Source organism: Ranitomeya variabilis, chromosome 1 (genome assembly GCF_051348905.1).
Source record: "Ranitomeya variabilis isolate aRanVar5 chromosome 1, aRanVar5.hap1, whole genome shotgun sequence".
Taxonomy (NCBI): Eukaryota; Metazoa; Chordata; class Amphibia; order Anura; family Dendrobatidae; genus Ranitomeya; species Ranitomeya variabilis.
In genome coordinates this window covers 390282217-390298947 of record NC_135232.1, presented here as the reverse complement: position 1 = coordinate 390298947, position 16731 = coordinate 390282217, and the positions used below count along the sequence as shown (strand labels likewise).

Here is a 16731-nt window from a genome sequence, read left to right as displayed (position 1 = left end):
CATTTGAAAACACTATCAAACATTGCTCAAAAGAATGAACATAAGCAATTCTATGTAAAACTGACTTGCTCTGTCTATGTTGAGGTTTTTGAATGTCTTTTGACCACTTCAGGTTTCTAAAAACGCCAAGCGGTTTAAAGAAGTCACATGTCCATTCTATTAGCGTTTTCCACCAGGAACATGCTGTGTATTTTACAGTACAAATCAGTGGAAAAGCTCAATACATGCCTGGACTTCAAAAATACTTTTTTTTTGAGTGTTTTGCCATTGATTTTGCTTAAAAGAGCTAACTGTTTCTTATTTTTTCAATGGAGTGAAAAATGCGACCAGAAAAAAAGACTTCACCGAAACCATGGGAAAACCTTCCGAAAAAAGCCATCTCAAAATTGTCCAGGAAACAACCCAAAAAATGATACAAAAGACGATTCAGGGGAAGAAATGTCCTAAATTTCTTGAAAAGTCTTCTGCGTGAAAAACTCATCAAGTTCTCCTGAGTTTAAAAGCCGTCATATGCACATACCAGTTCCTGTTCCAAAAATTCATTAAAAAACTGAGTGTGTGCGCAGTCCAACACTTCAAACAAAACTTGTGTTTTTTGAACTCCTAGTGGTGTTTGGAAAAGTTTTGATCAAAATTTCCTGAAAAAACCTCAGTGTGAATCTTTAGGTTATTTGCAGATGGAATTTTATTAAGGCATTTAAAAACAATGAGTTTTGCAAGCAGAACCCACTTAGGAAAACACCACTTTATTAGGTACTTTTGGGAAGAGTTTTTATGTTCATGATGTGTTTCCTGGGGATTTTTTGCAGAGTTTGCAATGAGATTTTCATTCTTAAAGCCTTTTTTGCAGATTTTTGATTTGAATGTGCCTAGTTTGGAGTAGTTTTCCTCAGGATCCGCTTCACAGAAGCAACAAGTATTTTTTTTACTTGCTACCACGTTTTTTTGCAAACCTGAAATGGATGAAAACTCTCCAAGTAATGTAATTATTATGTCTGAACATTTTTTTCTCAGTATAATAAACCTTCAACTAAGCAGGTATTTTTAAAGATAAGCTCAAGAATTAAACTATTCAGTTTCAAAATAACACAAAGGCTCCAGTGAGAATTGAACTCACGACCCCTGGTTTACAAGACCAGTGCTCTAACCACTGAGCTATGAAGCCAGCGAAACTTTGACACATCTTTTGATCTCTATTTCGAACAGTGCAATAGCCATTCAGGTGCATTACCAACACAAGTCCTTTCATTTCTAGTTTGAAATCACACTCTTAACGTAATGTCCCATCACCAACAAACCAACAACTGCTCTTGCAACGCAAAAGCATGACTTGCAAACATTCTAAAGCTTCAGTTCTATAACTGACTACCTGTTTATTGGCAATCTGATGTGCAAAAAAATGAAATCAGATGGATTGGCAAAGAAAAGAATTCTACTGCTTGCTTTAATAAAATATGTAATTCTTTATATTACAAAATCACACATCAAGAATTGATGAAGAAGGGTCATTAGACTCCTAAAGCTCTGATAGAGGTGGCATAAGAAAGGAATTTGACACACGTTACCCGAATGTCATATATGATCAAGGTCTTATCCAGAACTTTTGAAAAGGATCAACATCAATATTGAATCGCACCAACTTTGTACCACTGACCAAACAGATAAGCAATTTTCATATGAGAGACAAAGAGTTTTTAAGGCTTCAGTGAGAGTCGAACTCACGACCCCTGGTTTACGAGACCAGTGCTCTAACCTCTGAGCTATGAAGCCATTGAAAAGTAACAATTTCTAAAGCGATGTAGGGATTAGCCTGTTAGAGGTATGCATATGCTCAGTAACTCCTAAGGATCATTTACTATGCTACATGGGAGAAATGCAAAGAAACTGTACAAAGATTTTTCTTTAGGTACCAATTTGACATTGACATGGGAAAAACATCAACTTGAAATGCATATGAAAACTTACAACCCATACAAGCAATGATTGTAAGGTAAGGCATGGTAAAAAATGTAAAGAGAAGCACGATGATTTATTTATATTTTCAATTGTACCAAATTTAAGAATGATTTCATAAACTTTTTTCATGTCAGTATTAATCTATGTGCAAATGGAGTTTTATGGAGCCATTCAAAAAAGATGAGTTTTTCAAGTGGAAACTTTTTACGAAAGCAAATTTTAAAGCAAATCTGCTCTAAAGTCTTTGTCTCCACATAGCATTAGATCTCTGGCCATGATTTTCATTTAGATTTTCAATTATGCCAAATTTAAGAATGATGTCTGAATTTTTTTGTGTCAGTATTAGGATATATGCAGATGGAGTTTTATTGAGGCATTCAAAAAAGAAGACTTTTTAAAGCAAAAACACCCTTTCATTGGGGAGCTTTTAAAGGTTTAGCTTTATAAAGTGGTTCCTAAAGCACTTTTTGAGAGTTCTTGAAGTGTTTTTGAAGAGTTTTTTTCTAAAGCTTTTTCTTTGCAGCCTTTTGATTTACAGTGTCTACTTTAGAGCAAATTCCATCAGGATCTGCTTCAAAGATGCAATATCCCCTATTATTTTCACCTGGCATTTTTCAAACCCTGAAGTGGAATAAATCACTCAAAATAGTTATGAGTGTGTGTTCACACTAAGTTATATTTTTCCTGCATTTTCAGGGCAGAAACTCTACAAGACTATGTGCACACAGAGGTTTTTAGCTGAGTTTTCAGAGCAGAATCTGGGCAGAAACTCCAAATTTTTGAGGAGCTATGAGATTTGCAGGAGCATTTGTAGAGTTTCCACTCAGTTTCAACTAGGTGGCTATGCGCACATGATGTCTTTTTTCAGGCAGCTTCCGCCATTGGAATCATTTGAAAACACTATCAAACATTGCTCAAAAGAATGAACATAAGCAATTCTATGTAAAACTGACTTGCTCTGTCTATGTTGAGGTTTTTGAATGTCTTTTGACCACTTCAGGTTTCTAAAAATGCCAAGCGGTTAAAAGAAGTCACATGTCCATTCTATTAGCGTTTTCCACCAGGAATATGCTGTGTATTTTACAGTACAAATCAGTGGAAAAGCTCAATACATGCCTGGACTTCAAAAAGACTTTTTTTTGAGTGTTTTGCCATTGATTTTGCTTAAAAGAGCTAACTGTTTCTTATTTTTTCAATGGAGTGAAAAATGCGACCAGAAAAAAAGACTTCACCGAAACCATGGGAAAACCTTCCGAAAAAAGCCATCTCAAAATTGTCCAGGAAACATTCCAAAAAATGATACAAAAGACGATTCAGGGGAAGAAATGTCCTAAATTTCTTGAAAAGTCTTCTGCGTGAAAAACTCATCAAGTTCTCCTGAGTTTAAAAGCCGTCATATGCACATACCAGTTCCTGTTCCAAAAATTCATTAAAAAACTGAGTGTGTGCGCAGTCCAACACTTCAAACAAAACTTGTGTTTTTTGAACTCCTAGCGGTGTTTGGAAAAGTGTTGATCAAAATTTCCTGAAAAAACCTCAGTGTGAATCTTTAGGTTATTTGCAGATGGAATTTTATTAAGGCATTTAAAAACAATGAGTTTTGCAAGCAGAACCCACTTAGGAAAACACCACTTTATTAGGTACTTTTGGGAAGAGTTTTTATGTTCATGATGTGTTTCCTGGGGATTTTTTGCAGAGTTTGCAATGAGATTTTCATTCTTAAAGCCTTTTTTGCAGATTTTTGATTTGAATGTGCCTAGTTTGGAGTAGTTTTCCTCAGGATCCGCTTCACAGAAGCAACAAGTATTTTTTTTACTTGCTACCACGTTTTTTTGCAAACCTGAAATGGATGAAAACTCTCCAAGTAATGTAATTATTATGTCTGAACATTTTTTTCTCAGTATAATAAACCTTCAACTAAGCAGGTATTTTTAAAGATAAGCTCAAGAATTAAACTATTCAGTTTCAAAATAACACAAAGGCTCCAGTGAGAATTGAACTCACGACCCCTGGTTTACAAGACCAGTGCTCTAACCACTGAGCTATGAAGCCAGCGAAACTTTGACACATCTTTTGATCTCTATTTCGAACAGTGCAATAGCCATTCAGGTGCATTACCAACACAAGTCCTTTCATTTCTAGTTTGAAATCACACTCTTAACGTAATGTCCCATCACCAACAAACCAACAACTGCTCTTGCAACGCAAAAGCATGACTTGCAAACATTCTAAAGCTTCAGTTCTATAACTGACTACCTGTTTATTGGCAATCTGATGTGCAAAAAAATGAAATCAGATGGATTGGCAAAGAAAAGAATTCTACTGCTTGCTTTAATAAAATATGTAATTCTTTATATTACAAAATCACACATCAAGAATTGATGAAGAAGGGTCATTAGACTCCTAAAGCTCTGATAGAGGTGGCATAAGAAAGGAATTTGACACACGTTACCCGAATGTCATATATGATCAAGGTCTTATCCAGAACTTTTGAAAAGGATGTCGTAACATCAATATTGAATCGCACCAACTTTGTACCACTGACCAAACAGATAAGCAATTTTCATATGAGAGACAAAGAGTTTTTAAGGCTTCAGTGAGAGTCGAACTCACGACCCCTGGTTTACGAGACCAGTGCTCTAACCTCTGAGCTATGAAGCCATTGAAAAGGAACAATTTCTAAAGCGATGTAGGGATTAAGCTACGTTCACATTTGCGTTGTGCGCCGCAGCGTCGGCGCCGCAGCGCACAACGCAAACAAAAACGCGGCAAAACGCACGCTAAAACGCTGCGTTTTGCGCCGCATGCGTCGATTTTGGCCGAAAGTTGGACGCAAAAAAAATGCAACTTGATGCGTTTCTTGCGTCCAACGCTTGCGGCCATGCGGCGCAAAACGCAGCACAACGCATGTCCATGCGCCCCCATGTTAAATATAGGGGCGCATGACGCATGCGGCGCCGCTGCGGCGCCCGACGCTGCGGCGCCCGCCGCGAATGTGAACGTAGCCTTAGCCTGTTAGAGGTATGCATATGCTCAGTAACTCCTAAGGATCATTTACTATGCTACATGGGAGAAATGCAAAGAAACTGTACAAAGATTTTTCTTTAGGTACCAATTTGACATTGACATGGGAAAAATATCAACTTGAAATGCATATGAAAACTTACAACCCATACAAGCAATGATTGTAAGGTAAGGCGTGGTAAAAAATGTAAAGAGAAGCACGATGATTTATTTATATTTTCAATTGTACCAAATTTAAGAATGATTTCATAAACTTTTTTCAGGTCAGTATTAATCTATGTGCAAATGGAGTTTTATGGAGCCATTCAAAAAAGATGAGTTTTTCAAGTGGAAACTTTTACGAAAGCAAATTTTAAAGCAAATCTGCTCTAAAGTCTTTGTCTCCACATAGCATTAGATCTCTGGCCATGATTTTCATTTACATTTTCAATTATGCCAAATTTAAGAATGATGTCTGAATTTTTTTTGTGTCAGTATTAGGATATATGCAGATGGAGTTTTATTGAGGCATTCAAAAAAGAAGACTTTTTAAAGCAAAAACACCCTTTCATTGGGGAGCTTTTAAAGGAGGTTTAGCTTTATAAAGTGGTTCCTAAAGCACTTTTTGAGAGTTCTTGAAGTGTTTTTGAAGAGTTTTTTTCTAAAGCTTTTTCTTTGCAGCCTTTTGATTTACAGTGTCTACTTTAGAGTAAATTCCATCAGGATCTGCTTCAAAGATGCAATATCCCCTATTATTTTCACCTGGCATTTTTCAAACCCTGAAGTGGAATAAATCACTCAAAATAGCTATGAGTGTGTGTTCACACTAAGTTATATTTTTCCTGCATTTTCAGGGCAGAAACTCTACAAGACTATGTGCACACAGAGGTTTTTAGCTGAGTTTTCAGAGCAGAATCTGGGCAGAAACTCCAAATTTTTGAGGAGCTATGAGATTTGCAGGTGCATTTGTAGAGTTTCCACTCAGTTTCAACTAGGTGGCTATGCGCACATGATGTCTTTTTTCAGGCAGCTTCCGCCATTGGAATCATTTGAAAACACTATCAAACATTGCTCAAAAGAATGAACATAAGCAATTCTATGTAAAACTGACTTGCTCTGTCTATGTTGAGGTTTTTGAATGTCTTTTGACCACTTCAGGTTTCTAAAAATGCCAAGCGGTTAAAAAAAGCCACATGTCCATTCTATTAGCGTTTTCCACCAGGAACATGCTGTGTATTTTACAGTACAAATCAGTGGAAAAGCTCAATACATGCCTGGACTTCAAAAAGACTTTTTTTTGAGTGTTTGCCATTGATTTTGCTTAAAAGAGCTAACTGTTTCTTATTTTTTCAATGGAGTGAAAAATGCGACCAGAAAAAAAGACTTCACCGAAACCATGGGAAAACCTTCCGAAAAAAGCCATCTCAAAATTGTCCAGGAAACAACCCAAAAAATGATACAAAAGACGATTCAGGGGAAGAAATGTCCTAAATTTCTTGAAAAGTCTTCTGCGTGAAAAACTCATCAAGTTCTCCTGAGTTTAAAAGCCGTCATATGCACATACCTGTTCCTGTTCCAAAAATTCATTAAAAAACTGAGTGTGTGCGCAGTCCAACACTTCAAACAAAACTTGTGTTTTTTGAACTCCTAGTGGTGTTTGGAAAAGTTTTGATCAAAATTTCCTGAAAAAACCTCAGTGTGAATCTTTAGGTTATTTGCAGATGGAATTTTATTAAGGCATTTAAAAACAATGAGTTTTGCAAGCAGAACCCACTTAGGAAAACACCACTTTATTAGGTACTTTTGGGAAGAGTTTTTATGTTCATGATGTGTTTCCTGGGGATTTTTTGCAGAGTTTGCAATGAGATTTTCATTCTTAAAGCCTTTTTTGCAGATTTTTGATTTGAATGTGCCTAGTTTGGAGTAGTTTTCCTCAGGATCCGCTTCACAGAAGCAACAAGTATTTTTTTTACTTGCTACCACGTTTTTTTGCAAACCTGAAATGGATGAAAACTCTCCAAGTAATGTAATTATTATGTCTGAACATTTTTTTCTCAGTATAATAAACCTTCAACTAAGCAGGTATTTTTAAAGATAAGCTCAAGAATTAAACTATTCAGTTTCAAAATAACACAAAGGCTCCAGTGAGAATTGAACTCACGACCCCTGGTTTACAAGACCAGTGCTCTAACCACTGAGCTATGAAGCCAGCGAAACTTTGACACATCTTTTGATCTCTATTTCGAACAGTGCAATAGCCATTCAGGTGCATTACCAACACAAGTCCTTTCATTTCTAGTTTGAAATCACACTCTTAACGTAATGTCCCATCACCAACAAACCAACAACTGCTCTTGCAACGCAAAAGCATGACTTGCAAACATTCTAAAGCTTCAGTTCTATAACTGACTACCTGTTTATTGGCAATCTGATGTGCAAAAAAATGAAATCAGATGGATTGGCAAAGAAAAGAATTCTACTGCTTGCTTTAATAAAATATGTAATTCTTTATATTACAAAATCACACATCAAGAATTGATGAAGAAGGGTCATTAGACTCCTAAAGCTCTGATAGAGGTGGCATAAGAAAGGAATTTGACACACGTTACCCGAATGTCATATATGATCAAGGTCTTATCCAGAACTTTTGAAAAGGATGTCGTAACATCAATATTGAATCGCACCAACTTTGTACCACTGACCAAACAGATAAGCAATTTTCATATGAGAGACAAAGAGTTTTTAAGGCTTCAGTGAGAGTCGAACTCACGACCCCTGGTTTACGAGACCAGTGCTCTAACCTCTGAGCTATGAAGCCATTGAAAAGGAACAATTTCTAAAGCGATGTAGGGATTAGCCTGTTAGAGGTATGCATATGCTCAGTAACTCCTAAGGATCATTTATTATGCTACATGGGAGAAATGCAAAGAAACTGTACAAAGATTTTTCTTTAGGTACCAATTTGACATTGACATGGGAAAAATATCAACTTGAAATGCATATGAAAACTTACAACCCATACAAGCAATGATTGTAAGGTAAGGCGTGGTAAAAAATGTAAAGAGAAGCACGATGATTTATTTATATTTTCAATTGTACCAAATTTAAGAATGATTTCATAAACTTTTTTCAGGTCAGTATTAATCTATGTGCAAATGGAGTTTTATGGAGCCATTCAAAAAAGATGAGTTTTTCAAGTGGAAACTTTTTACGAAAGCAAATTTTAAAGCAAATCTGCTCTAAAGTCTTTGTCTCCACATAGCATTAGATCTCTGGCCATGATTTTCATTTACATTTTCAATTATGCCAAATTTAAGAATGATGTCTGAATTTTTTTTGTGTCAGTATTAGGATATATGCAGATGGAGTTTTATTGAGGCATTCAAAAAAGAAGACTTTTTAAAGCAAAAACACCCTTTCATTGGGGAGCTTTTAAAGGAGGTTTAGCTTTATAAAGTGGTTCCTAAAGCACTTTTTGAGAGTTCTTGAAGTGTTTTTGAAGAGTTTTTTTCTAAAGCTTTTTCTTTGCAGCCTTTTGATTTACAGTGTCTACTTTAGAGTAAATTCCATCAGGATCTGCTTCAAAGATGCAATATCCCCTATTATTTTCACCTGGCATTTTTCAAACCCTGAAGTGGAATAAATCACTCAAAATAGCTATGAGTGTGTGTTCACACTAAGTTATATTTTTCCTGCATTTTCAGGGCAGAAACTCTACAAGACTATGTGCACACAGAGGTTTTTAGCTGAGTTTTCAGAGCAGAATCTGGGCAGAAACTCCAAATTTTTGAGGAGCTATGAGATTTGCAGGAGCATTTGTAGAGTTTCCACTCAGTTTCAACTAGGTGGCTATGTGCACATGATGTCTTTTTTCAGGCAGCTTCCGCCATTGGAATCATTTGAAAACACTATCAAACATTGCTCAAAAGAATGAACATAAGCAATTCTATGTAAAACTGACTTGCTCTGTCTATGTTGAGGTTTTTGAATGTCTTTTGACCACTTCAGGTTTCTAAAAACGCCAAGCGGTTTAAAGAAGTCACATGTCCATTCTATTAGCGTTTTCCACCAGGAACATGCTGTGTATTTTACAGTACAAATCAGTGGAAAAGCTCAATACATGCCTGGACTTCAAAAATACTTTTTTTTTGAGTGTTTTACCATTGATTTTGCTTAAAAGAGCTAACTGTTTCTTATTTTTTCAATGGAGTGAAAAATGCGACCAGAAAAAAAGACTTCACCGAAACCATGGGAAAACCTTCCGAAAAAAGCCATCTCAAAATTGTCCAGGAAACAACCCAAAAAATGATACAAAAGACGATTCAGGGGAAGAAATGTCCTAAATTTCTTGAAAAGTCTTCTGCGTGAAAAACTCATCAAGTTCTCCTGAGTTTAAAAGCCGTCATATGCACATACCAGTTCCTGTTCCAAAAATTCATTAAAAAACTGAGTGTGTGCGCAGTCCAACACTTCAAACAAAACTTGTGTTTTTTGAACTCCTAGTGGTGTTTGGAAAAGTTTTGATCAAAATTTCCTGAAAAAACCTCAGTGTGAATCTTTAGGTTATTTGCAGATGGAATTTTATTAAGGCATTTAAAAACAATGAGTTTTGCAAGCAGAACCCACTTAGGAAAACACCACTTTATTAGGTACTTTTGGGAAGAGTTTTTATGTTCATGATGTGTTTCCTGGGGATTTTTTGCAGAGTTTGCAATGAGATTTTCATTCTTAAAGCCTTTTTTGCAGATTTTTGATTTGAATGTGCCTAGTTTGGAGTAGTTTTCCTCAGGATCCGCTTCACAGAAGCAACAAGTATTTTTTTTACTTGCTACCACGTTTTTTTGCAAACCTGAAATGGATGAAAACTCTCCAAGTAATGTAATTATTATGTCTGAACATTTTTTTCTCAGTATAATAAACCTTCAACTAAGCAGGTATTTTTAAAGATAAGCTCAAGAATTAAACTATTCAGTTTCAAAATAACACAAAGGCTCCAGTGAGAATTGAACTCACGACCCCTGGTTTACAAGACCAGTGCTCTAACCACTGAGCTATGAAGCCAGCGAAACTTTGACACATCTTTTGATCTCTATTTCGAACAGTGCAATAGCCATTCAGGTGCATTACCAACACAAGTCCTTTCATTTCTAGTTTGAAATCACACTCTTAACGTAATGTCCCATCACCAACAAACCAACAACTGCTCTTGCAACGCAAAAGCATGACTTGCAAACATTCTAAAGCTTCAGTTCTATAACTGACTACCTGTTTATTGGCAATCTGATGTGCAAAAAAATGAAATCAGATGGATTGGCAAAGAAAAGAATTCTACTGCTTGCTTTAATAAAATATGTAATTCTTTATATTACAAAATCACACATCAAGAATTGATGAAGAAGGGTCATTAGACTCCTAAAGCTCTGATAGAGGTGGCATAAGAAAGGAATTTGACACACGTTACCCGAATGTCATATATGATCAAGGTCTTATCCAGAACTTTTGAAAAGGATCAACATCAATATTGAATCACACCAACTTTGTACCACTGACCAAACAGATAAGCAATTTTCATATGAGAGACAAAGAGTTTTTAAGGCTTCAGTGAGAGCCGAACTCACGACCCCTGGTTTACGAGACCAGTGCTCTAACCTCTGAGCTATGAAGCCATTGAAAAGGAACAATTTCTAAAGCGATGTAGGGATTAGCCTGTTAGAGGTATGCATATGCTCAGTAACTCCTAAGGATCATTTACTATGCTACATGGGAGAAATGCAAAGAAACTGTACAAAGATTTTTCTTTAGGTACCAATTTGACATTGACATGGGAAAAACATCAACTTGAAATGCATATGAAAACTTACAACCCATACAAGCAATGATTGTAAGGTAAGGCATGGTAAAAAATGTAAAGAGAAGCACGATGATTTATTTATATTTTCAATTGTACCAAATTTAAGAATGATTTCATAAACTTTTTTCATGTCAGTATTAATCTATGTGCAAATGGAGTTTTATGGAGCCATTCAAAAAAGATGAGTTTTTCAAGTGGAAACTTTTTACGAAAGCAAATTTTAAAGCAAATCTGCTCTAAAGTCTTTGTCTCCACATAGCATTAGATCTCTGGCCATGATTTTCATTTACATTTTCAATTATGCCAAATTTAAGAATGATGTCTGAATTTTTTTGTGTCTGTATTAGGATATATGCAGATGGAGTTTTATTGAGGCATTCAAAAAAGAAGACTTTTTAAAGCAAAAACACCCTTTCATTGGGGAGCTTTTAAAGGAGGTTTAGCTTTATAAAGTGGTTCCTAAAGCACTTTTTGAGAGTTCTTGAAGTGTTTTTGAAGTTTTTTTCTAAAGCTTTTTCTTTGCAGCCTTTTGATTTACAGTATCTACTTTAGAGCAAATTCCATCAGGATCTGCTTCAAAGATGCAATATCCCCTATTATTTTCACCTGGCATTTTTCAAACCCTGAAGTGGAATAAATCACTCAAAATAGCTATGAGTGTGTGTTCACACTAAGTTATATTTTTCCTGCATTTTCAGGGCAGAAACTCTACAAGACTATGTGCACACAGAGGTTTTTAGCTGAGTTTTCAGAGCAGAATCTGGGCAGAAACTCCAAATTTTTGAGGAGCTATGAGATTTGCAGGAGCATTTGTAGAGTTTCCACTCAGTTTCAACTAGGTGGCTATGTGCACATGATGTCTTTTTTCAGGCAGCTTCCGCCATTGGAATCATTTGAAAACACTATCAAACATTGCTCAAAAGAATGAACATAAGCAATTCTATGTAAAACTGACTTGCTCTGTCTATGTTGAGGTTTTTGAATGTCTTTTGACCACTTCAGGTTTCTAAAAACGCCAAGCGGTTAAAAGAAGTCACATGTCCATTCTATTAGCGTTTTCCACCAGGAACATGCTGTGTATTTTACAGTACAAATCAGTGGAAAAGCTCAATACATGCCTGGACTTCAAAAAGACTTTTTTTTTGAGTGTTTTGCCATTGATTTTGCTTAAAAGAGCTAACTGTTTCTTATTTTTTCAATGGAGTGAAAAATGCGACCAGAAAAAAAGACTTCACCGAAACCATGGGAAAACCTTCCGAAAAAAGCCATCTCAAAATTGTCCAGGAAACAACCCAAAAAATGATACAAAAGACGATTCAGGGGAAGAAATGTCCTAAATTTCTTGAAAAGTCTTCTACGTGAAAAACTCATCAAGTTCTCCTGAGTTTAAAAGCCGTCATATGCACATACCAGTTCCTGTTCCAAAAATTCATTAAAAAACTGAGTGTGTGCGCAGTCCAACACTTCAAACAAAACTTGTGTTTTTTGAACTCCTAGTGGTGTTTGGAAAAGTTTTGATCAAAATTTCCTGAAAAAACCTCAGTGTGAATCTTTAGGTTATTTGCAGATGGAATTTTATTAAGGCATTTAAAAACAATGAGTTTTGCAAGCAGAACCCACTTAGGAAAACACCACTTTATTAGGTACTTTTGGGAAGAGTTTTTATGTTCATGATGTGTTTCCTGGGGATTTTTTGCAGAGTTTGCAATGAGATTTTCATTCTTAAAGCCTTTTTTGCAGATTTTTGATTTGAATGTGCCTAGTTTGGAGTAGTTTTCCTCAGGATCCGCTTCACAGAAGCAACAAGTATTTTTTTTACTTGCTACCACGTTTTTTTGCAAACCTGAAATGGATGAAAACTCTCCAAGTAATGTAATTATTATGTCTGAACATTTTTTTCTCAGTATAATAAACCTTCAACTAAGCAGGTATTTTTAAAGATAAGCTCAAGAATTAAACTATTCAGTTTCAAAATAACACAAAGGCTCCAGTGAGAATTGAACTCACGACCCCTGGTTTACAAGACCAGTGCTCTAACCACTGAGCTATGAAGCCAGCGAAACTTTGACACATCTTTTGATCTCTATTTCGAACAGTGCAATAGCCATTCAGGTGCATTACCAACACAAGTCCTTTCATTTCTAGTTTGAAATCACACTCTTAACGTAATGTCCCATCACCAACAAACCAACAACTGCTCTTGCAACGCAAAAGCATGACTTGCAAACATTCTAAAGCTTCAGTTCTATAACTGACTACCTGTTGGCAATCTGATGTGCAAAAAAATGAAATCAGATGGATTGGCAAAGAAAAGAATTCTACTGCTTGCTTTAATAAAATATGTAATTCTTTATATTACAAAATCACACATCAAGAATTGATGAAGAAGGGTCATTAGACTCCTAAAGCTCTGATAGAGGTGGCATAAGAAAGGACTTTGACACACGTTACCCGAATGTCATATATGATCAAGGTCTTATCCAGAACTTTTGAAAAGGATCAACATCAATATTGAATGGCACCAACTTTGTACCACTGACCAAACAGATAAGCAATTTTCATATGAGAGACAGAGTTTTTAAGGCTTCAGTGAGAGTCGAACTCACGACCCCTGGTTTACGAGACCAGTGCTCTAACCTCTGAGCTATGAAGCCATTGAAAAGGAACAATTTCTAAAGCGATGTAGGGATTAGCCTGTTAGAGGTATGCATATGCTCAGTAACTCCTAAGGATCATTTACTATGCTACATGGGAGAAATGCAAAGAAACTGTACAAAGATTTTTCTTTAGGTACCAATTTGACATTGACATGGGAAAAACATCAACTTGAAATGCATATGAAAACTTACAACCCATACAAGCAATGATTGTAAGGTAAGGCATGGTAAAAAATGTAAAGAGAAGCACGATGATTTATTTATATTTTCAATTGTACCAAATTTAAGAATGATTTCATAAACTTTTTTCATGTCAGTATTAATCTATGTGCAAATGGAGTTTTATGGAGCCATTCAAAAAAGATGAGTTTTTCAAGTGGAAACTTTTTACGAAAGCAAATTTTAAAGCAAATCTGCTCTAAAGTCTTTGTCTCCACATAGCATTAGATCTCTGGCCATGATTTTCATTTACATTTTCAATTATGCCAAATTTAAGAATGATGTCTGAATTTTTTTGTGTCTGTATTAGGATATATGCAGATGGAGTTTTATTGAGGCATTCAAAAAAGAAGACTTTTTAAAGCAAAAACACCCTTTCATTGGGGAGCTTTTAAAGGAGGTTTAGCTTTATAAAGTGGTTCATAAAGCACTTTTTGAGAGTTCTTGAAGTGTTTTTGAAGAGTTTTTTTCTAAAGCTTTTTCTTTGCAGCCTTTTGATTTACAGTATCTACTTTAGAGCAAATTCCATCAGGATCTGCTTCAAAGATGCAATATCCCCTATTATTTTCACCTGGCATTTTTCAAACCCTGAAGTGGAATAAATCACTCAAAATAGCTATGAGTGTGTGTTCACACTAAGTTATATTTTTCCTGTATTTTCAGGGCAGAAACTCTACAAGACTATGTGCACACAGAGGTTTTTAGCTGAGTTTTCAGAGCAGAATCTGGGCAGAAACTCCAAATTTTTGAGGAGCTATGAGATTTGCAGGAGCATTTGTAGAGTTTCCACTCAGTTTCAACTAGGTGGCTATGTGCACATGATGTCTTTTTTCAGGCAGCTTCCGCCATTGGAATCATTTGAAAACACTATCAAACATTGCTCAAAAGAATGAACATAAGCAATTCTATGTAAAACTGACTTGCTCTGTCTATGTTGAGGTTTTTGATTGTCTTTTGACCACTTCAGGTTTCTAAAAACGCCAAGCGGTTAAAAGAAGTCACATGTCCATTCTATTAGCGTTTTCCACCAGGAACATGCTGTGTATTTTACAGTACAAATCAGTGGAAAAGCTCAATACATGCCTGGACTTCAAAAAGACTTTTTTTTGAGTGTTTTGCCATTGATTTTGCTTAAAAGAGCTAACTGTTTCTTATTTTTTCAATGGAGTGAAAAATGCGACCAGAAAAAAAGACTTCACCGAAACCATGGGAAAACCTTCCGAAAAAAGCCATCTCAAAATTGTCCAGGAAACAACCCAAAAAATGATACAAAAGACGATTCAGGGGAAGAAATGTCCTAAATTTCTTGAAAAGTCTTCTGCGTGAAAAACTCATCAAGTTCTCCTGAGTTTAAAAGCCGTCATATGCACATACCTGTTCCTGTTCCAAAAATTCATTAAAAAACTGAGTGTGTGCGCAGTCCAACACTTCAAACAAAACTTGTGTTTTTTGAACTCCTAGTGGTGTTTGGAAAAGTTTTGATCAAAATTTCCTGAAAAAACCTCAGTGTGAATCTTTAGGTTATTTGCAGATGGAATTTTATTAAGGCATTTAAAAACAATGAGTTTTGCAAGCAGAACCCACTTAGGAAAACACCACTTTATTAGGTACTTTTGGGAAGAGTTTTTATGTTCATGATGTGTTTCCTGGGGATTTTTTGCAGAGTTTGCAATGAGATTTTCATTCTTAAAGCCTTTTTTGCAGATTTTTGATTTGAATGTGCCTAGTTTGGAGTAGTTTTCCTCAGGATCCGCTTCACAGAAGCAACAAGTATTTTTTTTACTTGCTACCACGTTTTTTTGCAAACCTGAAATGGATGAAAACTCTCCAAGTAATGTAATTATTATGTCTGAACATTTTTTTCTCAGTATAATAAACCTTCAACTAAGCAGGTATTTTTAACCCCTTAGTGACGGAGCCAAATTTTTGAAATCTGACCAGTGTCACTTTATGTGGTAATAACTCTGCAACGCTTCAACAAATCCCAGTGATTTTGAGACTGTTTTTTCATGACACATTATACTTTATGATAATGGTAAATTTAGGTCAATATGTTTTGTGTTTATTTATAAAAAGTATCAAAAATGTTAGAAAACTGTTAAAAAATTTGCACTTTTCTAAATTTGAATGATTATCCCTTTAATCCAGATAGTCATACCACAGGAAACCATTAATAAATAACATTTCCCACATGTCGGCTTTACATCAGCACCATTTGTAAAATGTTATTTTATTTTGTTAGCATTTTAGGAGTTTTAAAAATGTAGCATCAATTTTTCATATTTTCAAGGAAATTTACAAAATTTCTTTTTTTAAGGACTTATCCATGTCTAAAGTGACTTTAGGGGTCCTTTATATTGGAAACCCCCCAAACGTGATACCATTTTAAAAACAGCACCCCCTGACATATTGAAAACTGCTGTCAGGTAGTTTGTTAACCCTTCAGGTGCTTTACAGGAATTAATGCAAAGTGACATGACAGAAATGAAAATGTGTATTTTTACCACCTAAATGTCTCTAACTTCTGAACAGATTACTACAGCAGTCAGACTCTAAGGCCGCTATTTGGTCATGAATTGCCATGGCAAACATCAGGACCACAAAATCATGATCCGAGGGCACCAATTTGGATAAAGAGGAAGCCCTTACACTCTTTTAACCATTTATAATGATGTAGTCACTATTGACAGCAGCATCTAAGGGGTTAAACAGATTTGGACGGTGCAAACACTGATCTTGGCTGATACCGCAAGTTGTCAGCTATAGTGTACAGCCGACAGCTGCTGGATTGTCACCTGTATGGGGAGACTATTCTCTTATATCGCAGGTCAGTTAAAAGACGTATTGGCTGTCATTAAGGGGTTAAAGATAAGCTCAAGAATTAAACTATTCAGTTTCAAAATAACACAAAGGCTCCAGTGAGAATTGAACTCACGACCCCTGGTTTACAAGACCAGTGCTCTAACCACTGAGCTATGAAGCCAGCGAAACTTTGACACATCTTTTGATCTCTATTTCGAACAGTGCAATAGCCATTCAGGTGCA

The 16731-nt window shown here is 35.8% G+C and overlaps 11 non-coding genes across 11 annotated transcripts; all 11 read right to left on the bottom strand.

Annotated features, from left to right (window-relative positions):
* Nucleotides 1–1092: 1092 nt before the first annotated feature.
* TRNAT-UGU (transfer RNA threonine (anticodon UGU)) lies at nucleotides 1093–1165 on the bottom strand. The gene has a single exon. It is a non-coding gene; the product is annotated as a tRNA-Thr (tRNA).
* Nucleotides 1166–1697: 532 nt separating this feature from the next.
* On the bottom strand, nucleotides 1698–1770 carry TRNAT-CGU (transfer RNA threonine (anticodon CGU)). The gene has a single exon. It is a non-coding gene; the product is annotated as a tRNA-Thr (tRNA).
* A 2165-nt stretch (nucleotides 1771–3935) lies between these two features.
* TRNAT-UGU (transfer RNA threonine (anticodon UGU)) lies at nucleotides 3936–4008 on the bottom strand. The gene has a single exon. It is a non-coding gene; the product is annotated as a tRNA-Thr (tRNA).
* Nucleotides 4009–4544: 536 nt separating this feature from the next.
* On the bottom strand, nucleotides 4545–4617 carry TRNAT-CGU (transfer RNA threonine (anticodon CGU)). Its single transcript has one exon. It is a non-coding gene; the product is annotated as a tRNA-Thr (tRNA).
* Nucleotides 4618–7095: 2478 nt separating this feature from the next.
* Nucleotides 7096–7168, bottom strand: TRNAT-UGU (transfer RNA threonine (anticodon UGU)). The gene has a single exon. It is a non-coding gene; the product is annotated as a tRNA-Thr (tRNA).
* A 536-nt stretch (nucleotides 7169–7704) lies between these two features.
* Nucleotides 7705–7777, bottom strand: TRNAT-CGU (transfer RNA threonine (anticodon CGU)). Its single transcript has one exon. It is a non-coding gene; the product is annotated as a tRNA-Thr (tRNA).
* Nucleotides 7778–9947: 2170 nt separating this feature from the next.
* On the bottom strand, nucleotides 9948–10020 carry TRNAT-UGU (transfer RNA threonine (anticodon UGU)). Its single transcript has one exon. It is a non-coding gene; the product is annotated as a tRNA-Thr (tRNA).
* Nucleotides 10021–10552: 532 nt separating this feature from the next.
* On the bottom strand, nucleotides 10553–10625 carry TRNAT-CGU (transfer RNA threonine (anticodon CGU)). Its single transcript has one exon. It is a non-coding gene; the product is annotated as a tRNA-Thr (tRNA).
* A 2167-nt stretch (nucleotides 10626–12792) lies between these two features.
* TRNAT-UGU (transfer RNA threonine (anticodon UGU)) lies at nucleotides 12793–12865 on the bottom strand. The gene has a single exon. It is a non-coding gene; the product is annotated as a tRNA-Thr (tRNA).
* Nucleotides 12866–13391: 526 nt separating this feature from the next.
* On the bottom strand, nucleotides 13392–13464 carry TRNAT-CGU (transfer RNA threonine (anticodon CGU)). Its single transcript has one exon. It is a non-coding gene; the product is annotated as a tRNA-Thr (tRNA).
* Nucleotides 13465–16596: 3132 nt separating this feature from the next.
* Nucleotides 16597–16669, bottom strand: TRNAT-UGU (transfer RNA threonine (anticodon UGU)). The gene has a single exon. It is a non-coding gene; the product is annotated as a tRNA-Thr (tRNA).
* Between the last annotated feature and the right edge of the window lie 62 nt (nucleotides 16670–16731).